The 22,027-nt window shown below is 39.9% G+C and overlaps 2 long non-coding RNA genes across 2 annotated transcripts in view; one reads left to right on the forward strand and one right to left on the reverse strand.

Moving 5' to 3' along the window:
* The window catches only part of LOC135795272 (uncharacterized), a 134,160-nt gene that overhangs the window by 13,070 nt on the left and 99,063 nt on the right, over nucleotides 1–22,027 (reverse strand). The window contains exon 5 of the long non-coding RNA XR_010549056.1: nucleotides 10,508–10,754. This is a non-coding gene — a long non-coding RNA (uncharacterized lncRNA). The remainder of the gene's footprint in view (nucleotides 1–10,507; nucleotides 10,755–22,027) is intronic.
* On the forward strand, nucleotides 11,610–14,009 carry LOC135796284 (uncharacterized). The gene is made up of 2 exons (XR_010549305.1): nucleotides 11,610–11,864; nucleotides 13,677–14,009. It is a non-coding gene; the product is annotated as an uncharacterized lncRNA (long non-coding RNA).

Consider the following 22,027-nt stretch of genomic DNA (forward strand, 5'->3'; position numbering starts at 1 on the left):
CATTAACGAATTAAATATAGAAAACACTGGCCTATTTCGCGCTTCTGGTATTTCAAACACGTTCCAAGATGGCGGGCATCTACCACGTTACTATTTAATTTTGTCAATTGCAAGATGACGATGTGGACGCGCTGCGAACGAGAAATTGTTGATATAATTATTGTAATTCATCGACGTCGGACTTCAAGTTGTTTATATCCACTGCCAAGGCGACAGATGTTTTCGGCTGATAAGTCATGTTAGGCATTGTTCGTTTCAGCACAAATCAATGACTGTAATCTTCGATGCGAGCGCGAGAAGAACTCCTGCGCGGATCATTTGTCGTGGTTTTGCTAACGTGAGCAGCGGATTCTGCATGCGCTTGCAAGTTGCGAGTCGGATCATTTCTATAATCGGATTTTAATATAAAGTAATGCCATTATGTACACAACATAATCGCGACTAAACATAAATATTAAGCGAGTATTTAAATTATTTCTAGGCCTAACTGCATATTCCTGAAAATGTCCCAATTCATCATAACGGTGCAATGCGATGCGAAAAATTTAAACTTTGCACTTACATATCGCTAAACTTGGGAAATCCTAATGGCATTCTGCGAATTGCGGTTATTATTGAGTGATTATTACCGCCACTGTAATTAGAGATGAATTAATGTGCAAATAACTTGATTTCGCGACGACGTTGCAAAAACGCTGGCTGCATGCGCATATTGTGCATAGTTTTGACGCCAATGTGTGTGTTAATTACTTCTTCAATTAGACGGATAGCAATATCCTTGCAACATAACAAGCGAATTAGAACAGACACATCACACTTCGCACCTAGGTCAATTAAAATTAAAATAAATATTTACACGGTATGCGATAATGATTCAGGAACTGGATATTGTGAATTATGACGAATATGTTGCAAGCAAGAAGTCACATACAATATGTTTAAATCAGAAAACAAATTTTGTTTATATACAACACAAACAAACAGTTAAATATCTTATTACGTATTTATAATAATTTGGGCTAAAATAATGTCCAAAAGTTATTTATATTATTATTTACCTAATAGTTTGTTTAATAGTAACCATGGTGACAATAAATATTATTTATAGTTCTGTTTGATCTTAATTTAACACATTTTTAATGATGCTACAACAAAAATAAGAAAATTGAATAAGAAAACTCAGATGTACATTATGAAAATATTAATTAAAACTTGTTTAAAATTAATCTGTTCAGAAAATTCAACGAATGAAAATGTTGTAAAAACTCACTCGCCCTAATGTGTATTTATATCTATTTGGGACATTTTGTACATCAAATAAATACATATGTGTATAATATATAAGACGCATAAACGACTAGTTGGTTGCACCTTGTTAATAATGGTGACTTTGCATATTGAACGTGTTTCTCTTTTGCGCGCACGTTTTTCCATTCCCGCGCGCAGGTTTGAAACGGTTAGGTAATACTTGGCAAAAGTCCTCTTGAGCTCTGAATCAAAACACCTCCGACACCGCCACCGAACCGGAATGCATGAGAATAAGACGAATAAAAAACACCGATGACGACGACCTACGAAGGAAATATCAGCACCAAAATGTCGAATCTATTACTCATTATTTACAGTTTAAAAGATCAAAACATCAACTAATTTACCATCCAATTTATTTTATTCCAACGAATCTCGCGCCACGTTTAGGTCCACATCCAAGTTGGTTCACGGCCATCAAATGGCATTCGTTTTGAAAGTTAGTTCTTCATCCATATGGAAGATGAGCACAGCGCACACATGGACAGCGAAATGTAGATTGCAAAGATAATGCAAAATCACAATTATCTATTTTAATCATTTTAATATGGAGTGTTTTGCTGGATGGCTGCCCAGCCGCGAAAGAAATGCGAACGAGTCGGGAGCTTTCATTCGGCCAATCATCGAGCGCAATAATGGAATAATGGCAAAGATATTCGCCGCGCGTTGAATGCAACTGTTAGCGGCGAAACGATTGTTCCGAGCACACGCACGCACAGATGCGAGTATTTGCATGCAGGTTTCTAATCATACAGTACGTTAGAAGTAATTATACAACGTCCAATCAACGCCTCTTAAGAAGGACCAACAGTCGCGCAGGCATTGGTTTTGCGCGTGCTTCTTGAATGCAATTACCATCAGATGGTGAAAACATTCAAACAGGCTTAATAAATGAAGATGAAAGATTAAAAATTTGCTAAAATTTAAAAAATACGCATCGACAGTTAGAGTTATCTCTGCGTACGCGGTGTATGAGTAGAGCTTCCGTTGCGTTCGCTGCATATGTTGTGAAAACCGTTTTAAATATGTGATTTTATTACACACAAAGGTATGTAAATCAAACACATCATACTCGTAGCGCATGACAGATACCCAAATAGAGTTTTTATTTGTGCGATGCACCGGTACATCATGCGATTGTTGCATATTGCATCTTGCGTAGAGAAAAAGTTGATTCGGTGACGTTTTCAACATAAATATTCATAATGAATATGAGCGTGAGGGCATTGCGTGCGGTAGGTTGTGATAGTGTCGTGGAAATATGAATGAATATGTTTGAAATTTTTTCGTTTCCGTGTGATATTTATTCGTTGGAGGGCGTTCGGTTTGGTGTTAAACGCGTAAATAAAAAGCAGCGTGCGCCTCCTACTGGGTAAAGAGTTATGAGTTACGCAGAGGGGCGTCTTAATTGCTCGCGCTATCCGCCGCCACACAAGGCACAACTTTATATTAACTATTCGTTTAACAACTGCTGCTTAGAGAGTCAGTCGTAACACTTCGAAACACTCGTAACCGTTTTTCTTGCGACGCGTCCTTCGGTGCGACTCCTGAATTAGAAGCAATCGAAGTTGGTACCTAATCGTAAGTTCCGGTTAAGCAACAATGAAATTTATAATTGCCAGAAAAGCCAGTAGAAATTAATTAATGGTTATACAATTTAAGAAATATTTAACTATTTAACAACTTGAATAGGTATTAAGTATTACACTTAAGATTGATTTTCGAATAATTGATTTTTTTCTTTTGCAGATTTGCATTTTTAGTGCTCATGTTCATAGTTAATTTATGATATTTATTTATCAATGGATTGTGTAGGTACTTAGTATTGTTTCAAAAAAAATCTAAAATTTTGTTTTGATTTCAGAAATATTGCAATGATTGTAATAAAAAAGAAAAAAGTGTGACATTGATGATAACGAACGAAGCAATTCCAAACTTCAGTTTTCCGATATACTCGTTGTGATAACCATACCAGTCCTCTCCTCTCCTCTAATATACCAAATACTTACAACTCAAAGTGTATCTGATTGAATTTAAACCGATACTTTTCCATTAAAACAATTCGAGCATTGATCCAATGCCAAATAAAGATATCTCGCGCTTTGCGTTGCGAAGCATGTCGCCTTTTTAATATTCTGGGAATTTTGCTTCTTGCGCTCCTGCACGACCGTTTTATTATTTCACTATTTGTCGTCGATGACCGTGCGTTGGTGAATTCGAACGTGCCGTAACGTCTTCGCGTCTACGCGTCTAAGCGTCTAATCTCGACGCGGACTAGGAATCATCGAAAAAATGTGCCTGGTCATCGCGACAAATCTCACAAATTCGGAACGCATGCACGCTCCATCCTCTCCGTGCCAACGGCACGACTTCTTCCCACAACACGAGTCTTGACAAAGTCATTCGGGTGCTGCTGATAGTTGATTAACTTGTCAGTTGTTTTTGCCGCTTGACGAACGCGCACCGTGGTTGACTTTTTTCCGTTTGATTTTTCAATATCCTAGAAAGTGTAACGACCACGAGGCTGGGAAAAAAAGTTAAAGAGTCAATCAAGTCGATCACAACACACCAGCACGTAAACAACGCGACGAGAGGAACGTCATTTTGTTCTTGGAAATTGATTACACCATACAAACTTATGTTATTAACATTTTTTTCAACAGGAAATCAATAAAAACAAAAAGTGTGTTTGTTCAAATCATCACGCCATAGGTAGGAACTCACAAATATTAGTAAAAAAAAAATTAGGTACCTTTTGATATTTTGATTTGGACGGCCGTAATGCAAACATTTTCCCTCTTTGCCAATTAGCGCTTGAGCAACACCTTATCAAAAAATCTCCTGGCAACACTCCTGCCTTCTTTTCGGCCAAGTGTATGATTTGCATTATAAGCTAGGGCGGACTGATATCGAGTAGATGCCACAATGTAAACAACCGTACAACCGCCAATAAACCAACCACCACCGCAACATTCGCCCTCGCGTTCTGCGAAACATCGAAAACGCAAAGCGCCAAGGCGTTCCGCACGCCTCAATGGCCGCTCAATCGTTTTCCATAATGCTCCGGGGGGAAATTAACGAGCTTCATTATATTCGGATTCACAGCTCTCAAGCATCTAAGCATCCGAGCGCCAAGGACTGCCACAATCGAGCCCTAAAGGTGCAGCGCACGCACCTAGACCTAGACGTGAACAAATTCATTCCACTTCGCATTCCGCGCCGCGCGTACCTATACCAATTTGGAGCGCGTCATCAAAATTAATAACATCGGACTTAATTAAAACACACAGATTGGACGTATTAACGTGCTAGCGCGCGTGCCCGATATTGCGCGTATTGTTTTAACTAAATAAAAGGCAACAAATAAACTCGAAATTTGAAATAAAATAGCCGCATTTTCACCACCGCCGATAATTAATGTCATGTATTCATTATGCTCGCCGCTTTGTTTCGTTGTAATCATGAAAATTTTGCAAAATTAACGAACTAATTAAAACTAATGAAATGTTCAATTTCGGATCGGCACTGCCAACTCCCGCGGGCGGTGGGTTTTGATTGAAATTTAATTTACACAAAGTGTATAAAAAATGTAACCGACAAATGTATCCATTAATTAATTAATTAAGTAATTAATATACGACGGTTCATCTATGAATTAGGTATTAATTTTAGTTATAAAATTTGATTATCCATAAGAATGTTCTGCTTAGATTTAGAAAAAAAAAACACTGTTAATTGTTGATAATACAACTCTGACAAATCAGCAAAATTAAAATCTTTCATATAAACCCCAACAGTGAAAATATGCGATGTAAGTGTTTACGCTTGTAAAATAAGATAAGTTTAATTATGTTTAAAATTATAGCGTAGAAGTTGGTCCTAGTAGATATCTACCATGCTGATAAACAATTGTATACCTATATGCCCTGTGCGCAAATTGGCAACGAGTAACCACTAATATGATTTGAATGCAATATGTTGATGTCTCGTATCGCGGTGCGACCAACGCTGAACTTGCGTGCAGTGCCACTGAATGAGCCCGGGCAGACGCAACACATCAAAAGATCCACTGGACCTAAAGCTCATTAATACACGCACTGTTGATACGACTAATGAAAATGCAGTCGCAAACAAAGCATCCATTTAGGCAATTGGATGTCAGGTAAACGCGAATGTGCCCGCTGATGCAATTACAAAGTAACTACTCTAATGATATTCCTAAACGTTAAATTATCCAAATAAACCAACAACAATTTCATAAATCACATAAATGTGAGTTTGCCTGCGTTTTTTGCTTAAAGGAATAATAAGTAACGTGCAAAAGTTTAATTCCAAGAGCTTGCATATTTTTCTCGATGAATAAGCGCGTTATCTGCAGCAGGGTGAAAATTTACGAATTTGCATTGTAACGTGAGCAGGACATTAGTGCACATAACTCCGTGAAATTCGCATCGCTGGCTTCCTCTTCTGCGTAGCTAGTTAGGTGCTGGCTCCCCACACACACACACACACATACACATTATGAACAACAAATTGTCTGACGCGATGCGAGCGCCGCAAGTGCGCTACGCGGCGCGTAATGTATTTGTGGATTGTGGAGTTGCGCCGCGAGGCATGCGAGGCGCGCAACACACATGGTCAACAAATACGAATGGCTAATTTGTCCGACCAGGCGAAGGCACAAGGCACGCCGCGAAGCAGCGCCGAATGGCCCTCGCGTTTAGACAGCGCAGGACTCGAAACATCACAACAACCGGTAATGACTATGCCTAACTAAATAACCAATTCCATTCCGGCGAGTTAGATTTAACAATATTAATTACTTACATTAATTACCGGCCCGACGACGATTGCTTAATTAAAATTCTCATTTTCTAGGACGGCTCGCCACAGGCCGCGATCGATAAATCCTGCAAACTACTTTAACCTCAAATAATGTTGAATTTGCTCCATCTGACGGGCATCAGTCACAACTTGTTTGTTTATTTGTAACGCGTTCATGCAAAACCCCTTGAACCAATTTTCATACACTTTCGTTGAGATATGTTTAAGGCCAAAGAAAATCGAATAGGCCACTTTTTGTCACAAAAATATAACTTATAGGCTGTATAGTGAGATATAAAGTTCATATGGAGTTTCAGTAATAGAAATAGTTATATAACTCGTTTCGAGATGGCGCTAAAGTGTCTTATTGGCATTTCCTATTATTTTAAATTAAATTAAAAAATGAAAATTTTCTACACAAATTCGACAACCTATATCTCCAGAAAACAAGAAAATATTTAGTTTCGCGTTTTTTATCAAAATCTACGCGAACAAAACTAGCTTTTTGAAGGCGTGTGTGGGAAATGTGCATTTCCCATCTAACAGTATCTTACATCACCTAGATCACAACCGATCGGTATCTGGCTAAGCACTCAATAAAATTACAATTTTATGTGTATGGTCACTAAATTGTGGTTTGATTAATCCGCACGCCGTTACGTGATCGTATCGCATTGCTGGATGTGGGAGTGCTAGTAGGCTACCTACCAGATGCAAGTTAGAAGCGTGTTGTTTTTGCGTGCACTATAATTCTATCTGGAGGCACGCGGCAACATGCGATTTGGACGCCGGCCCCGCCGAGTATATCGACCCGCGGCTGAGCGGAATTTCCGGTGGACCGGAAACATAAAAAGAGACCGCAATCTATCCGCTTTAGTTTGCGTCGTCGTCCGTCCGAACCCCTTCTCTTTCAGCGGGGATCCCTCGTTGCACCCACCAAAGGGAAACCGCTTTGACAAATAATAATGTCTATCCGTCTATAAACACTGAGATTTGCATTAATTCACTGACGCATTCCATCTCATCCGTCTGCGCTACGCACGAACGCATTGAAAGTTTGACTGGCGGGAACCAATTGATTGATTCAAATAGTATGCTGGCAAAATTTTCACTTTAAAACAAAACTTGAAATTTATATTACACCAACCTTGACATTTCAAGATTTAAAATGTTATAAAAGTTATTACATAGTTGATAATGTAAATGCGTTCTTGTTCCTGTTCTTGTCCAGATCAAATCGCAACCACTTTTTAATAGTGAAGCCGAATATCATGATCAAACCTTACATGCAGCAGGACGAACTCAGCCAGAATTATCGCTTAGATGGAGAATTGACATCGGTCGGACGTCAATGATGGCGATCGACATGTCGAGATATCTTCATCGCACGCATCGGACGTGCTGCTCGCATCTTCGAGGTGTAACTGCACGTTGTGTACGAGCATGACTCGCGCCTCGTGGTCATAGGTCATCGCGGTACCTTGATCAGACCGACAGCTCGTAATCCGCAATATCATTCCCTCGCTTCGAGAGACTGCTCCAGTAAGGTTTATCAAACGCATATTAGAAGGCTGAGATTGGAGCATAAAAATACAAAACTGAATGATCTAGTGACTTTGGCTTCATAGGTAGATGTGTGGCAGGTAGGTATACAAAAAAGCGTTGATGAGGGTGATGAGGATTCCGATTCTTTCTGGAACTAACTGCTGGCTGCAATGGGCTGACTAAAAGGTTGTGATGCTGTGAAACTGGGCTTGCACGACGACACGAGCTGACTTTACGACAGACTTCGCGGAACCGACTGCTCCAGGAGGTCGGATCCGTGCGCATTTAGTAAATGTTGGCCCTTTACAACCCGCCCCACACGCCACGGCCGAACGGTAAAACATAGGTAACCGAGAGTAGGTACGGGCTACAATTAGTCAAGGCGCATATAATTTTTAACATATTTGACGTGTCGAGATGTCACTTCTCAGCGGACGTTCGCAGTACGCATTCAGACGCTTTCGTAAACTTGACGTTTACGATTTCTTCGTATTAAGCTATAAAATGGCCGCCGCGCAGGATATTTACTCTGGACACAGTGGACAAAATTCAATGATGACTTTTCGATGCGACTCGGAAGGCGTTTTTACGCACGCTGCATGCGCACAACACCTCGAGCACAAAAATTACCCGTGCATGACAAAATATCTTCGCGGCGATGTGAGAGGTGGAATTACGAGGTGAGTCGTGCGACGATTGGCACGCTCGTACGGCCGGCGATAAAAGGCAACGCGAATCATTTCGATTTGAATAATAATCATTTTAAGTAAAGTCATTAATGCGTCCGCACACTCCGGAGGTAGTAACTTTCGAGAACGGCCGATGAGAAACGGATAAACATCTCACTTGTAAAACTCGTAAAATCCACGCGCGCACGGTGATAAGAAAAGTTTTCACTCGCTGGAAGGACGAATATCAAAACGAGTCCACAGACTCAAATGTTAATGCGCCGCCGCAGAATGCTTATAATTACAATCTATCGGGGCGTGTGTCTTAATGATGATGATGATAACCATTTATAAATGATTATTGCATTATATATGAGCGAAACGAGCGAAAGCGCCGCGAGCGAATGGGAAGCAATTCCTCCACGCACAACGCAAACACACCGTGTAAACCACGTAAACGCATCGCGCGGGCCCAACCAAGAGAGACCCAGGTCGTAACGGTCGCGGCCATCTAGTTACATGACTAATATTCGGTGATTAAATTCTCAACGGCGCGCTTCACGTGTGCTGCATGCGCGCTTAATTAACACGCCGGCCGCGCGGCGTTAAAAATTGGCCGATATTAATCAGTCTCGTAAAATATGGACAAATGCACACATACCATCAACTTCACCCAACGCATCAAACAAACACGACACGCTGGAAATCAGTGGGTAAAGCAAAAAAAGACCACATTATTTTTTACATGTGGATGGATTCGTTGGTGGATGCCCTTAGAGAACGAAGCCGTGCTTACCTGAAGACAAACTAATCAGGCAACCAAGTATACAGAGTGTTGTAATATTATATATTATAGACAAATATAACCGAATCTTAAAATTATTTCTAACACTCGCGATAATTATCTTCGTATTGATGAAGTGATGAGTAGTTAGCGTTGTCACAGGAAAAGGTGCAAGAAGAAGAACGACACACGAGACGCGCGCGATTTGTAAAACGTCAACATGGTCCAAGTAAGACATTATTCGGGCGTAGATCAAGCTGGAGGTTCTTTTTTTTTCATCCTTCACTTTGCATATATTGAATCGTCCGCCACGTATGGAGGTGTTAATGACGGTGCCGTAATTTAAGAAACCGTGAAAATGTCGATTTGGAAAGTACCTACCAACTGGACTATACACGTCCGCATCAATCAACGCACAATATTTGATTGCGTACGTGTACAAATTACACAAACTCGTCTTTGTGATTTAAAAAGAAGCGTCATATAACCACATACGATTTTTTAAATCTAAATTTAAGTTCTGTCCTCAAGGCTGAGCAAATTAATTAATTTACTTAGTTATATGTATTGAAGGAGACCATCTGCATATGCTACGCGTATAATTGCCCAATTTACTTGGCGAAATCTATAAGTTATCGAAATCATGAGCGTGTTCAAACGTTAAAATCCCATCTTTAATTATTTAAAGTTGGTGTATTTGCATGGCGAATGAACGAGAACGTGTCGATGATAAAGCGATTCACATCTCGCGCGAATTGTTACCCGTGTGCATTATGATTTGCTCGCCCGCTTCCATATCGAAGTCGCTTTCGCATCTTTGGCGACGCATGTAGGCGCTGCGCGGCGATAATAATACCCAGTCGGCGAAGGAAGAGTCTTTTGCGCTCGCTGCGATACTACACGGATATTAAAACGCGAATGTAATACGTTTCTACGGCATATGGGATGCGCACCTGTTCGAGGCATCATCGCGAGAAGAGAAATACACCGTGCACGGTGTGCCGTTCTTGTTCCTTCATATTAATATTTTTTCGTCTGAATTTCATGCGTGTATGTGCTTATTATGTTCGTCGCTATCGCAAAATAAAAAGATTTGCGTATAGAATGTGACTTCGTGCATGGAAAACAGTTTTTAGCAAAGTAATGAACTTAAAGTAAGTATTTTTTAAAAGAATAAAGAAAAATTTTCTTTACACTTAAGACTTTTTAGTCTTAAAATATCGAATAATTAAAATGCATTCAATAAATCTGTATTTATTATTATTTTTCGCATGGTAGGTATATTTCATATAATAATATCACGTGGCAGCCGCAATTAGTTTATTTTCAGGCCGACGTAATTACTTCCGCAAGCAACAAATTAAAAGCTTAGACTCACCCCAAAGAAGAAGACGCGCATTGTTCACCCACCCGCTCGCGAGAGGGTGCCCGGCTTACGGCTCTTCCTCCGCTCCTTAGCGGCCATAAAATCCGCAATCCTCAACTCCAGCAGCTACTTGGAAGTTGGCGGATCGTTACGCGCTTGGCCCCCACAAACTGCGGCCGGAGATTGCTCCCGAGTCCGAGAGAGAGTTTACTCGTAGTTGCCTCCTTGTGACGGCCGAGATTGTCGTCGATGGGAACACCTGAAACAAGCGCAATGAAAGGAGTTACACACAAACACAACTAGGCTTAGCCGCGGCAAGCTGCCAGAATATAGTTCTTTGTGTCTTCCGCAAATACGCAGCAAATGCGGAGGAGGTCGAAAAAACTAAGTAGACGTTGAGGCAGAAAGAAAAAAAACTAAGATGCTTAATCCACTTTTTGTGTGCGAGGCTTTTTTCCGGCTACGCATCGTGCTTATTTAGCCGAGCGGTGCTTTGCTATCGGCGTTTGCATGCACGTCAAGACGAAGGATGGAATTACGTTTTCTCAGGCCGAAAAAATCGTGAAGGAACATGCCAATTTTGCGCTCGAAGTGATTTTGCCGATTTCGAACGAAAAAAATGATCGGTACGTACGCCTACGTGTACACGAACTTCAACAACGAATTACCTAAAAATCTTTTAAAATAATACGCACTGCATGAGCTCTAAATACTTGGCACAACAAAACCAGCGTGTTTGTTGGTTGCTCAAGGGAGCGGCGTTTCACAAAAATGTGCATAATATTCGAGGGCAATCATGAAGACCTCCCACTGGTATCACCGATTAAAAAATCTGCCCCCTCAAGGGAGTAATTTCGTCGGGTGCAACGATTGCATACAAAAATCACCCCACATCACATCATCGATTACAACAGCTGCAAATATTCAAACAGCTTCAAACAGAGCAAGACTAAAACAATAGAGATTATATGGTAGCACAATAAAGCGTGAGTTATTCATATATCTACAACTTGTCAAAAACTTCATTTTGATGAATTATTATGAGTGACAATTTGATAGGATAAAGATATCACCCAAAAATAATATAAACATTATCATCTACAGAGATCGAAAGAATCCAACGTTTCGTGATTAACTCCTTACTTGGTAGGACAACCAAATTAAAACGATTTGTTTCTTCTGTGTTAGGTAATTTAACACGTGTCAGAATAAATTAAATTAAATATGTGGGATCGGTGAGTGAGTGCAAATGTTATAATTGATGAGTGAGTAAAAGACACGATGTTTATTATCACGAACAATGTTTATTAAGAAGTCTTGAAGAAGTATAGTTAAGAAGTATTGTAGAGAAGAATAGTTAAGAACTGTAGTGTTTGAAGTAATGTCAAGAACTCTCCTTCCTAAACCCTTGTCACCCACCAGCAACCCTTCAGGTTGATGGGTGGTGACAAGAAATTTGGAAGTAGGAAGAAAGTAATAGATTGGATTGGTAGAAGAAAGTGTATGACATTGAAGAGAGGGAAAGCTGACCATTGGATTCTGGGAATCCGAGTCGTGCCAAACCGTCCGACTCGGGGATTAGGTTTTCAAGGTAATAAAAGATATTAGGAAATTTGGGAATTTTGGATGAAGAATTACGGTATACAATAAAGATGAAGAAAGTTATAAAGTTTTGAAATACAGAAATAAGCTTTGGGTAAAGATCCCCACAGTACCCCCCTACCAGTGATAAAGTTACCGGAAAGGCCGGAAGAAGCTCTTCGGAGTTGGTATTGCATGCAGCAGAGGTGATGCGCGTCGCATTGAGATGAAATCTTGAGAACCACGCCTGGAAACAGTCGGTGAGTCGTGCCTGCTTCCCAGCTCTCGTCGTTCGAGAGTTGTTGGCGAGAGGTTGCAGCAGTGGTGTGCGCGTCGCACTGAGATGAGAACCCAGCCTGGAAACAGTCGGTGAGTCGTGCCTGTCTCCCAGATCTCGTCGTTCGAGAGGGGTTGCAACAGTAATGAGCGCGTCGCACTGAGATGAAATCTTGGGAACCCAGTCCGGAAACAGTCGGTGAGTCGTACCTGTCTCCCAGCTCTCGTCGTTCGAGAGTTGTTGGTAGAGCATGCAGCAGAGCTGATGTGCGCGTTGCACTGAGATGAAATCCTGCGAACCCAGCGTGGAAACAGTCGGTGAGTCGTACCTGCCTCCTAAGTCTTGTCGTTTGAGAGAGAGTTGCTGACAGAGACTTGCGGATTCTCCGGGATTGGTTGTAGTTGCTGCTGCTGGATCTCTGGTTGAACTGGGATCTATGTCGGGTTGGTCGAAGTTGTGAGCACCATGCTTTTTAGAGTACAGTTCTGGAAAACGTCTCTAGTGTACATTCTTGGCAAACGTGCCACGGCTATGGTGTTTGTTTTCTTCTTAACCCTGGCTGTTTTTCTTCTGTTGTGCCTGTGTAGACATACCACTTGTGGCATGTTCTGACACTTAAACGGCATGAAGGATGTTATACGGTCGAAGGACCTGGTGATGTGATGCGATGCAATACCTGGATGTGATGAGGGTACTCCAGAGTATGGTTGAGAAGGCAGTGGGCTATTAGAATTAGAGCCACCCTTGTGGGTGGGAATGAAGTGGTATAGAATGCGGAGGAGAAGTATGTGACGGGAGTTTAAGATGCGGCGGCATGTGCGGTGGTGGATCACCATGTGGACACATACCGGGCAGTGGAAGAAAACTGCATACTAGGCATACCAGGATGAGGCGGCACATGGTGCGGCGATGTTGAATGTCCTTGGTGATAACTCGGAACGTGCGGTTGATGCATCGTAGGTGCAGAAGTATTGGATGATGCCTTCTGCGGTGGAAGTTGTAGCTGAAGAGGCATCGAAGATTGAGTCCTTGGTAGCGGTTGATGTTGCGTTCGTCGTAGACATTGTTGTGTTGCACTCAGAAATTGACTCACCAGATACCCACAAAAAAACTAATGTGTGTTTAATGTTCGCGAATTTCACGTCAGTTTTGTTTGTTTAATGTTCGAAAATCACGTCGGGGTCACCAATTTGTGGGATCGGTGAGTGAGTGCAAATGTTATAATTGATGAGTGAGTAAAAGACACGATGTTTATTATCACGAACAATGTTTATTAAGAAGTCTTGAAGAAGTATAGTTAAGAAGTATTGTAGAGAAGAATAGTTAAGAACTGTAGTGTTTGAAGTAATGTCAAGAACTCTCCTTCCTAAACCCTTGTCACCCACCAGCAACCCTTCAGGTTGATGGGTGGTGACAAGAAATTTGGAAGTAGGAAGAAAGTAATAGATTGGATTGGTAGAAGAAAGTGTATGACATTGAAGAGAGGGAAAGCTGACCATTGGATTCTGGGAATCCGAGTCGTGCCAAACCGTCCGACTCGGGGATTAGGTTTTTCAAGGTAATAAAAGATATTAGGAAATTTGGGAATTTTGGATGAAGAATTACGGTATACAATAAAGATGAAGAAAGTTATAAAGTTTTGAAATACAGAAATAAGCTTTGGGTAAAGATCCCCACAAATATAAAAAATTAATATTTATGCATACTTTGGTATGTTGAGTAATATGAAAATTTGTCTCGTTTATTCGTCTACTTGCAAATGCAATGCGCGTAACTTTGAATCAGCAGACCATTTGATATAGGTACGCCCGCAGAGCGTGCAACAACAATAACAGCGAAACGATTGTGAACGACACCCAATTGACGAGCATCATTTCCTCGCATTAGGATTAGCGGCGGTCATCGTAGGTATGTAGTGCATGCGCACCCTTAATTTCCGGTGCGCCCTTCCCCAATTAGGCGATGACCGTCGCATTTAATCGCAGGAAATTATCAAACGCGCACCAGGAGAGCGCGCAACGAGCAGAACGGGCGCGACGGCGGCGATGACGTCCACATGCATGTGTAGAATAGCGTGCATGCGATTTGATAAATCGTCGCTGGTTGATGGTGAAACATGAAACAGGCAAAACAACACTGATACTGAAATGTGCTATAAGAAGACGGCGTGGTTTTCGGGTCGATTTCGACGTCCTTTCACGCGTGACAGCACACATCAGCTTGAGTTGGTGTTGGCATGGAGATGCGAACGGAGTGGACGTGTAACCCAATCTGCTGCTGGTGTTACCCATCTTACCCATTACCTACATGTAAGTAGGCACTACCTGCACTATTTAGCTACGTATTCTATACGCATGCAACACATATTGCATACCGCACAAACAAAAAATGCTGAAATGAATAAAATCCGTGCTTGCACGAAAAAATAGCAAGCGGCTGATTTACCCTGCAGGCACCTCACGTTGTTGGGCGTATTTTAAATCTCACTCACTGCAGTTACAGTACCTAAGTACACAGAGGAAGACTTTCGTGGTAAAAAAAGTGAGGATACTTACTTGTTGAAGCATCTGATGGCAATTTTATGAAAATTTACAACCGTCATATACAAGGGAGTATCGACGTCGAAGCCGAAAAGTCACGAACTTTATATTACGGGCAATAACAACAATTTATTTACAACAGTCAACTAGCGAGACGTTGCTGCCAGCTTCCAGGAAGATGTTACGCCAGCGTTGCTCAATCTCGAATACATACATATTTTAAACCATGACCAAATCACGAATAATTAACACCCGTACTTTACCTCATCCATATTTGCACAAAACAAAAAACTAATGACAAGCGCATGAAGTTACCTACATGATACGCATGCGCGTAGATATGCACGCATGCGCATAACAAATCGGATGTGACACATTGGTTCAAATCTTGTATATACTCGAAATTAACACGCACGGACGATGTAATTACACAATCAGTCGTAATATCAGCGCGATATCAAGATCGAACGCACATTGAGTTACTTATTCTTGGACGGCTTGCCCACGCGAGGTTTGCGTGCGCCTGATGTCTTTTTCGTCGCGGCGTGGCGAGTGTACGCGTGCGGCACGTGCGTTACGATTTGCGATATTATCGTCGTGCGCGTAAATCACTCACTCGTATTTTCCGCCTCGAAATGTTCCTATGTGTGTTACGATTTTCCTGCGTTTGCATCATTAGTAATTTAGTAATCACGGCGGGCAGGTTATGTCTTGTGTTGCTTGTGCTGCTCGCTTTGCCCGGCGGCGACGTGAGCTCTAATTACAGATGTTTGCTAAATGCTAATGCTAATTGATTTCAGATCTACTCGGAACACAACAAAGCTGGCTGCGATCCCGAGAAGATACAATCTGAGTAATTATTAAATAATTATACGGATAAGATGAAAATCTTGGTGTATGGTTGAAAGATAAATTAATTTGATGATTGAATTAACAAAAGTAAAGATTTATATTTCAAAATATTGATATTTTATTATTTAAAGGTCAAATCTGATTCGCTGTTGCTTATTGTTATTTATTATTCTTAGAATAAATCGTGAATCTAAAGAAAAGAAAATCGAGTCATGCAAATCGTCAATTTTCTATTGTTGTTATCTTGAATCTATATTAGCTATTTTTTCACCAATAGAAATTAACTCACACTCCTTCAATCAAATCATTAAGTTACAATTTAGTTTCACCTTGCAACATTTCCACTAAAAATTTAAATCAGAAAACATATTGTATTAGCTCATATCGTCCATGTCAATCACGATGTTATCACGCTTGTCTCCCCCATCGACAGAGACAATTAGCGACAAAAGACATTATTATGCTATTACATGCCGATATTTACAAGACGTGAGTCGTGATTCGAACACACGGCTCGCGTGCCAGCCACATCCATCGACGGTACTATCTCTTATCTGCATAACATATGAGTATGTTTGCCGCGGGGTGGCGCTACACCCACGCATACACGTAGGTATCTTGTAAGCTTCCAAAGTCGACACGACACGAAAGCACACACTTTCGCCCGCCGACACTTAATTGGATCAGATTATTAGTCGGCACCCGGCGTGAGCACTGCACACGACTTACAACTTAACATGCACTTTAATTAGATTATATGGTGTCGTGCGGCGTTCGCGGCGCTGATGTGTTAACATGCGAGGCGCGTCGAGTGTAGAAAAAAGTACGCGTGTAAATCAACGGCGAGGGTGTGATGATTCGTTTGTTTCAACACTTTTCACACACAAATTCATTTGACTTACCTTACGCATTACGCATTCTAGTGTAGTCATTTGAAGCGTCTAATCAGATCAATTTATTCATCATGTAATGCATACCGTAAAATATATGCGTTTTCTTATAGACGCGCTATAACAATTAACAAATGAATTATTATATATCTAGATACATCTATAATATAAAAATGAACTGCAAAATCTGTTGGTAAGCGCATAACTCGACAACGCTTAGACCAATATGGCCAATTCTTTTTTTTTTAATGTTTGTTAAAGTCCATGGATGGTTTTTACGGCGAGAAAAATTCGAATAATGGCCGGAAAACCCTAAAGACAACCTTTTTCTCTAGGATAAAAGTTGGCATTGAGATTCAATCATAGTTATAGTATAGTTATAGTTGAATCCGAGATGGCGCGTTGAAGTGCATTATTAGCAATTCTTTACATAATTAATTTCTTTAAAATAAAATTGCGAATCTTATTGATAGAATTGCCACATACTATGTCTAAAACAAGAGAGTAAAAACGAATTAAATTTTTATTAAACACTACCGGGACGAAGTCGCGAGGAAAAATGTAGTATACCTATAAAAATGAATAGACGTATTTTTACCTTACAAAAAGTTGAGAACGGCTAAATTTCGCTAAATTTCGTTTTAACATATGTTTAGAAATTCAAGGAAAATACAAACGATGAGAAATCATGAAGAAATTACAAGGAAAATATAGCTAAAACATTATTCTTATTCTCTCAAACAAATTGTTGATACGTGTCAAACAGGTTCCGTTCAAAAATTAATTTAGCGACTCTACTTATCAAGGAAAATTCCATAATAATTTCTTTACTCACAGTCTTTTGTTGCAGAAATACCTCGAAGGGGTGTAAAATAAGAGATGAAGGTAGATTCTTATAGTTTTAGAATTTAAAGTAAGATGGCGCTTAATTCAGTAGGTATTACAATATTTATTAAAATATAAAGTATGAATATTATTCGCGGAGTCGACACATAGCTTCAAGAAACAAGAAAATGATTAGTTAGGCCAGTTTTTATTAAAAGCTACGCGGGCAAAAGTTAGTCTTGATAAATAAGAATGACACCATCTAAACATTTAAACTCTCGACAATATACAACGGACAAGAATTTCGTGAGTGTTGTTTTGATAGGCCTTTTCGTTAAGCATCTGAATATTTCAATTTTTTGACATTGAGCTACCAGACACATGCAGATTCCGGCGATAGATTACCCACCGCATATCTGAATTAATTTAACGTTTATATCTATCACTGTGTGTGTGCGTCTAAGTATAAACATTAGCGTTTCGAAATAATGGCTTTCGGACGATTATATCAAACGGTATCATTGGGGAAACCGATGGGGCGATATTTGGGACGCGATATTTGTGGTGTCGCAACGCCGCCGGCGCTTAGAAATTTCATATAAATTGTTCTCGTGCGTATCTATTGTGTTCAATCGGAAAGAAATGAGGTCGGACGAATCGCTTTTTTCAAGAGACGATGATATTCCACGTGGTAAACCCTACATAATTATATGTCGATTCAATAATGTTAGATTAAATAATTTTACAAATTATTACAATTATTCTCTATTGTATAAAAAAAAACACTGTCATTGTAATTTTGTGTAAAAATTTAACCTAACCTAAAAATGTGTTTCATCATGGCCGAAACGGTAAATCATCCCCGAAAAGCATTAATGCTCACAGTGCCCACACTTTTACACTGAGCATTTAATGTGAGACACAACAGGGTATCCAAAAAAAGCGGAAAATAAATGATGCTCTAACGCGAGTGTAGACGAAAGAAAAAATTCAACCGCCTGCACAAAAATAGATTGATTAAAGGACCACACACGTGAAAATTGAAAAAAAAATGAGGTAGCTAATATTTTACGCAACAAATTGGCCATGAATTCTCAAACACTTTGTTTCTGAACGTGTTAAATGGTAGTCATTAAATGTAGTTTTTTTAAGTTTTTGTGCTAAGATTAATTGTAATAAAACGCCCACGCATACTAGGTACAAATAAAGCATCGTGTTTTGCAAGTACTGTACTAGTCAAGGTGTTTTGATGTTGAGAGATTGTTGTGCTAGTAAATTGCATTGAATGTGTAGTTGAGTAGGAGTCAGTCATAAATATATCAATGCCCTCAAATCTATCAATAAGCCAGCAGTGAGCAAATAGAGTAATGGGTGTATTTGTTCTGATTTAGGAAAACAAATTAGTGCATGCCATAAATACACAAGTAAAATTTAAGACAAATGACAGCAAATGGTTACAAAATATTTGCAAATGTTTTCAACCATCAGTTTTAAATAGATCTCAGGTAAAATATAATTTAAGAAAGCGGTCGGATTTGCAGTAAACAAAATTAAATCGAATACTTAATTTAAAATATTGTTTTCAGTAAATATTCATCGTTTTATGGGAATTTTTGTTTTACGTTTAGAATTAGTAGATTCTCTTCGGTGATATTTACAGTTTGTGACTGTGTCGCCGAAATGTCTGCCATGAAGCATATCGAAGTGACCGCCTGAAGTGTGGACAAGACCAACGATGGTCGAAATTCTTCGGACTTAGAAGGTTGTGCACTACGGGCTGCGATGGGATGAAGCGTAAAGAGGTGTTCTAGGAATTCCGATTTAAAATTTCGGCCCGGATTTACGATGCACACACACACACACACCCTCGCATTTCAAATCGTCGCCGAACGACAATGTAGCACACAATAGCACGCCGCAACAACACACACACACACACACACCAGTGCACACTGCTGACAACGAAACGAAGCGCATTCGAAACACGGGCGTGCGTCGTAAATCGTCAAGCGCAAAACGCAGCGAACGAACGAAGTTTTTACGACGTCGGGTGAAAAATTATTATCGACATTTGGTAAAAACGTAAAATGGCTATGATCCACGGCGGAGATGAAATTTGGTGGCTTAGTGACTTAGATACCGTCGAAACATAAAATAATTTTCGAAATTGGCTGTGAAATAAAAAAATCCGGTGGTCGAATAATATTTTCTTGCTTAGGCCTTAAAGTAATAGTGTTATCATGCGCAGATGTAGGTATATATTAATTATTGGCGTCAAGATTATGAAATAAAAACAATATTATTCCACGTATTTTTGCACACGACGACAAAATGCGGAAGCAGATGTAAATAAAATTTATAAACAACTGATAAGAAAGGTCGGCGCTGTGTATTGGAGACTATACAACGAAAACGTGTCCAAGAAATTGCTTGGTTAACAAATGAAACGCAAATTTCAAATAAAACAAGTTTTTTAACGAAAATACGATTTTTATGCGATCTGCTGCAGTGATTGATCAAACTTATCGTTTTTAACGTAAAACTAGCGTGTGTAAATAAAATATGGCAAATCTTTAGTTGTTAAAGATGTAAACGAAGAGGAATACAAACCACTTACTTGTGACATATCTTAAGTTAACATTTAATTCATTTTGAATCGATTACTGCAGTTTTTAAACAAATTAAACAACTTTTCACTGTTATTTACCCGCAGCGGCATGTTGCGCTGATTGCAGCGGACTGACTGATTCTTACAAGTAACATTGTGTTGCACTGGCAAACCTGATAAAAAAGATATGTAAACAAACCAAAAATTGAAGCTGTAGCTACAAACAATAAAATTTTATTTATGATTTTTAGCAGTCCCTGCAAACGACTGAGTTAAATATCAAAACATGAATTTTGAACCCACTGATGAACCAACATTCGGTTTTATTAGACCGTGTTTTGGTTCACGCTTGAATTTTGGTACTTGCCTTGGCCTTGAAGCTGTGTGTATAAAAGTTCACGAATGCGTAATTGCAGCTCGCTGGCTCGTTTAACTTCCCCCTTTTCAATCAGAACTAGTTTCGAATCGCATTGTCCTTTCCTCACAAACCCACACACACACATACAGAAGTAGGCCCACGAGGTGAGTTTTATGCGCAGTACAGTAAGAGTCCAACGAGAGAAATATTTAGGGTGTACGCGCTCGCAGAAGGGAGGACAACAACACACCTGGGCATATCGCACAGCTGCACGGATGCTGTTTTCCTCCTAGCTAGACATCGAACGTTTTTCCGAACGCCGTTAGCGCGCACGTTGCTCGATGTGTGAATGCGAATGCATCGCGGCATCATAAATCACGCCGAGCGAGCGCATAACCGCCGCACTGACAATTCGGATGATGCTGTACTTGCAGGGTAGTTTTGTTTACGTTAATTTTTCAGCGTGCGCGCGCGCGTGAATTTCGTCTCCGGCAGGAGCCGAGCGATCGCTCAGTTTTGCGAAACTTTGTCATTTATTACCGGCTCGATGACGCTCGCATGCTGATAATTGTAAAGGAAAAAAACACACTCACACATGCACGAAGAGCAAACGCGAGGGTAATGAACACAACGCTGCGTGCACGAAATGTTGCGTTCGCACACAATATTGAAAAAAAAAAGACGAAAATGATTAATACACTCGAGTAAACCATCATTTCACAACATAACTAATAGTACAGAGTAGGTAGGTTGGACGCAAGGTGAATTAACATTTAGTTTAGTAACATTTGTTGAAAACGTTATTGGGTTAAAGCGGCTATAACGAGTGTAGGAACGAGGGAGTGTAAACTGTAGAGTAATTTGCAGATTTCGTCATTTCATTAAGTACCATATTAGATTCTCTTATAAAATCGAAAATTACAAAATATTTACATTAAATATTTAAAATAAAAACACACCGACAATATTTATTTATATTTTTTTGTATCTACCTGGCTAACGAGTTCTAAAATTTCCATTTAAATTGATTAGTGCGCTCGCTGATGAGCAGACAAACGTGTTAATGATGCATATGCGCGCGTATCACTCGTATAATTCCAGCAAAAACAAAATTGTTCGATTCGACTAATTGCAAATTGCCGATCAATAATAGCGCTAACTACTTTATCGTTGATTTCTTCGATAATTATAACCATATTCAATGCACATTTGTTTATAATTTGTCCGGATCGATCAGTTAATAAATCAAAGTTATTTTTTCTCATCATTGCAAAAAACCGATTCCAATATGTGTAAAATATATGATTATATTAAATTTGTTTCACATGTAACAGGTATACGAATGCTTACAAATACGGTACAAGTGCGCAAGGGTTAGGGCTGGGACGATGTGTCAATCGAAATCGATTAATAAAATGTCTGTTTGCTTGAAACATGTCATTTTAAAGACGTCGGTGAGGTGAGTCCCAACCATACAGTACGTAGGTATTATGATGCTAATATTATTTAACACTCTTAGCAGATTTTTCTTTAACACCTTATTTAATCGCACAATGCGCTATGAATGGACGACCTTAAGAATGTCTTTACATGCGGTGAGG

The sequence above is a fragment of the Atheta coriaria genome, unplaced genomic scaffold (assembly GCF_025399875.1).
Source record: "Atheta coriaria isolate IRGN ID8LTWV9N9 unplaced genomic scaffold, Caltech_Dcor_3.1 hic_scaffold_7_pilon, whole genome shotgun sequence".
In the NCBI taxonomy this organism is placed as follows: Eukaryota; Metazoa; Arthropoda; class Insecta; order Coleoptera; family Staphylinidae; genus Dalotia; species Dalotia coriaria.